Source organism: Salvelinus sp. IW2-2015, unplaced genomic scaffold (genome assembly GCF_002910315.2).
Source record: "Salvelinus sp. IW2-2015 unplaced genomic scaffold, ASM291031v2 Un_scaffold2692, whole genome shotgun sequence".
Classification (NCBI taxonomy): Eukaryota; Metazoa; Chordata; class Actinopteri; order Salmoniformes; family Salmonidae; genus Salvelinus; species Salvelinus sp. IW2-2015.
This window is the reverse complement of record NW_019943998.1, coordinates 39020-43276: the sequence shown is the minus strand read 5'-3', so window position 1 is coordinate 43276 and position 4257 is coordinate 39020. Positions and strand designations below refer to the sequence as shown.

At 49.4% G+C, this 4257-nt stretch overlaps 1 protein-coding gene across 1 annotated transcript in view; it reads left to right on the top strand.

Moving 5' to 3' along the window:
* The first annotated feature begins 334 nt into the window (after positions 1 to 334).
* Positions 335 to 4257, top strand: part of LOC112074576 (uncharacterized) — a 37481-nt gene continuing 33558 nt past the window's right edge. The window contains exon 1 of the mRNA XM_024141736.2: positions 335 to 341. The gene's annotated coding sequence lies outside the window, so the exon portion shown is untranslated. The remainder of the gene's footprint in view (positions 342 to 4257) is intronic.

Here is a 4257-nt window from a genome sequence, read left to right as displayed (position 1 = left end):
CCTAATGCCGAATTACCTAGCCCACGCTCTAAGAACCGCTTCCAGCCCACACATCTCTATTTAATGAATAGATGCGCAGATAACAAGAGCCGCTGTCCCTGCTCCATAAGCCTGATTCACTCGTGGCTCCCACTGTCCTGCACTGTCGGTGAGCGAACATAAACGGGATATGTGAAACACCAACCAACAGGGCCAACCAGCACAGTCACCCTCCTTCCCGCTGAGCCTGCGGCTATTTACCACTCTCATAGCCCTCCATTTCTCGCAATCGCGTGATACCAGCAGAAGAACGGGAGTCTGTAGAGTTCCTGGACAGTGCGCTATCGAGCGCAGACCTGAATGTCCAGGCGTAACCATCTCCACCTGCCTACTTTCTTTTAGTAATTATGGGGACACGAGAGGTAATTGAGTGCACCAGAGTGACAGGGTGTGCGACGCAAGGTCAGGTGAATGGACTGACGCGTGGATGTTAATCGTCCTCACAACACAAGATGCAAGTGGGAAGAGAGGAGACAGCAGGAGAGGGAACAGGGCTCTGTTACTGCAGCACTACATTATAGAGTGTTGCTGAGGCTGAGCTGCGGCTGGAGTCGCCAATGACGACACCCTGTTACGGGTCAGTCCCTCCTGTTGATGGAATCATCACAGCTGAGTGGAGAGAGAGACAGGAGTGGAGAGATGAGACGGGAGTGGAGAAGAAGACGGGAGTGGAGAGAGAGACGGGAGTTGGAGAGAGAGACGGGAGGTGGAAGAGAGACAGCAGGAGCGAGACGGAGTGGAAGGACGGTGGAGAGAGAGACGGGGTGGGAAGAGACGGAGTGGAGAGAGAGACGGAGTGAAGAGAGAGAGACGCGATGGAGAGTGAGGAGATGGAGAGAAGACGGGATGAGAGATGAGCGATGGAGAGTAGACGGGAGAAGTGAGAGAGCGAGAGAGACGGGAGATAGGAGAGAGGGCAGAAGAGAGTGAAGAGAGAGAGACGGGAAGTGAGAGGGAGTGGAGAGAGAGACGGGAGTGGAGAGAGAGACAGGAGTCGGGGCGTGACTTAATGGGACGTGACTGGAGGAGAGGAGAGGCAATTTGAGTCTGCAAGACTATAATTGATATAGTTTCTGTCCCAAATGGCACCCATTCCCCTATTAAGGACACTACTTTAGTCCAGGTCACATAGGGCTCTGGTAAAGTACTGCATTATGTAGGTAATCAAGTGCCATTTAAGAGACAGGGAGGGAATGGTTTCACTGTCAACAATTATTGCTGAAAATAGATATTTTATAGTTATTTTTTTATTATTGTTAACTTAATCAGTTTACAGGATGTGTGTGACGTTTGGCTCCGTAACGTGTAATACCATTCACAAACAGCAGGTGGGGCTCAGTGTCCAGTTTTAGGGCTGTCTGTCAAAACGTCTTTCCACCTGAAACTTGTGGCCAGTATTTGATTTTAGACCTCATCCAAAGTACCTTAACTAATTTCTCCTCTGATATAATCCTGGTTTAGACCTCATCCTGTCTAAAGCTCCAACCTCGATGAACACATAAGCCTCTCAAGATATTTCAAACCTTAGAAAGGTCACATCCTTTCAAAGTTTTAGTTGTAAGACGCCGGTGTTGTTTTCAGATCAGTTCCCATTAAGTGTTGAAAGTTGTCACAAGTAAATATTTATTTAACCTTTTATTTAACTAGYCAAGACAAATTCTTATTTTCAATGACGGCCTAGGAACAGTGGGTTAACTGCCTTGTTCAGGGGGCAGAACGACAGATTTTTACCTTGTCAGCTCAGGATTCGATCCAGCAACCTTTTCAGTTACTGGCCCAACGCTCTAACCYCTAGGCTACCTGACGCCCCTCATAGTAAATACCTGTTTTCTCCAGAACGGTTGATTTCTAGACCAGCGGTCAATGAACGAGACGGTGATATACGGTCACCTTATTGCGTCCCTTAAAGATCCTTATTGTGTTGTCAAAACGAACATCTCACTGTTGTATAGCTGTACAGTATAGTTAGTTATACACGGTAGCCTTTCTGATACCATTCCATGTGCGTAACGTCCATGTTTAATTGAGTTGTTCTGGTAGTTTMAGTCAGGCTGCTCTCTGTAGGGAGAGACTGGGSTGTGATTTCCCTGGTCACGGTAGTTTGAGTCAGTCAGGCTGTTCTCTCAGGTAGAGACTGGGGTGTGATTTCCCTGGTCACGGTAGTTTGAGTCAGGCTGCTCTCTGTAGGTAGAGACTGGGCTGTGATTTCCCTGGTCATGGTAGTTTGAGTCAGTCAGGCTGCAGCCATATTTTGCCCAGTCTGGGTTTTCCATTCTAGACAAAATTGACATGTGTGGATGCTTTCTTGGACACAACCATTTTGCTATGGCTGGCTCAAGGCCCTGTTTGAAAAGATAATCTTTGCAACACTGTATCTCATCCACCTAGGAGGGGAGCGTTTTAGTCGACCGCTCTTAAGGGATCAGATATCGATTAGAAACATGATGCAACTTGAGCGTCAGTAATGTTTAATTTCTCAACCTTTAAACCTTTGCATGTTGGGCCCATGATGTCAAAGTTCCGCTTTGATAAGATTTGATCGTTCGCCCCTTGTTCCTCCTCCAGCTCGTCGTTTTTCGCTGGCCGCCGGCTCTCCTCCTGTCAGGTCGGCGCCTTTGCTGCTTGCTCTCCCCTGGGTCCATCGGGGTCGTTTTGTCCGGTCGTCCCCGCCTGTCTCTGTCGGGAGCGAACCTGGGGGTGGTTTTCCCTGTCGAGGTCCGTTTGGTCCACACAGGCTGTTCTCTGTGTGGGAGAGACTGGGGTGTGATTTCCCTGGTCACTGGTGTTTGAGTCAGTCAGGCTGCCTCTCTGTAGTCGGACTTGGGGTGTGTTTCCCTGGTCAGGTAGTTTGAGTCAGTCAGGCTGTTCCTGTGGGGACTGGGCTGTGATTTCCCTGGTCATTGTAGTTTGAGTCAGTGGCTTTCTCTCGTAGGACGGGGCTCTGGTTCCCTGGTCACGTGGGTCGTTTGAGTCAGTCAGGCTGTTTCTCTGTAGGTAGCGACTGCGTGTGCTTTCCCTGGTCATTTTGGCCTTTGAGGTCAGCCCGGCGAGCCTGGCAGGTGTTCTCTGTTACGAAGAGAACTGGAGTGTGATTTCCCTGGTCACGGTTTTGGAGTCAGCCAGGCTGTTCTCTGTAGGTGAGATGGGCTGTGATTTCCCTGGTCATGGTAGTTTGAGTAGCAGGCTGCTCTCTGTAGGGAGACTGGGCTGTGATTTCCCTGGTCATGGTAGTTTGAGTGTCAGAGGCTGCTCTCTGTAGGTAAGACTGGGCTGTGATTTCCCTGGTCATGGTAGTTTGAGAGTAGGCTGTTCTCTAGGTATAGAGACTGGGCTGTGATTTCCCTGGTCATGGTAGTTTGAGTCAGCCAGGCTGTTCTCTGTAGGTAGAGACTGGGCTGTATTTCCCTGGTCATGGTAGTTTGAGTCAGTCTAGGCTGCTCTCTGTAGGTAGAGACTGGGCTGTGATTTCCCTGGTCATGGTAGTTTGAGTCAGTTAGGCTGTCTTCAGGTAGAACTGGGCTGTTGATTTCCCTGGCCATGGTAGTTTGAGTCAGTCAGGTGTTCTCTGTGGTAGAGACTGGGCTGTGGATTTCCCCTGGCCATGGTATTTGAGTCAGTCAGGCTGTTCTCTGTAGGAAGAGACTGGGGGTGTGTTTACGTTTGAAAACCCCGTTGAATGTTGTCAGACTGACCCACTGGTCCTACTGGTTTCCAGTTTCTCTTCCTGTTTTCTCTCTCCCCTCAGCCTCCCCTCTCTTTCTCCCCATGCATCCTAGTAACTGCTTTTCACCAGAGCCCTGTGGGGGCCTATGAAGGCCTGGTTAAAAGTAGTGCACTATGCAGGGAATAGGGTGCCAAAGCCCCTATGGGCTCTTTTTGTAAAAGTAGTGCACTATACAGGGAATAGGGTGCCAAGCCCTCCTGGTAAATAGTGCACATATAAAAGGGAAATAGGGTGCCAAATGCCCCTGGTAAAGTAGTGCACTATCAGGGAATAGGGTGCCAAAGCCCCTGTAAAAGAGTAGTGCACACTACCAAGGGAATAGGTGCCACAAAGCCTGGGTTTAAATATGCACTATACAAGGGATGGGTGCCAAACCCCTGGTAAAAGTAGTGCACCAAAACTATACAGGGAATAGGGTGCCAAAGCCCCATGGCTAAAATAAGTTCCACTATACAGGGAATAGGGGTGCCAAAGCCCATGGTACAAGAAGTAGT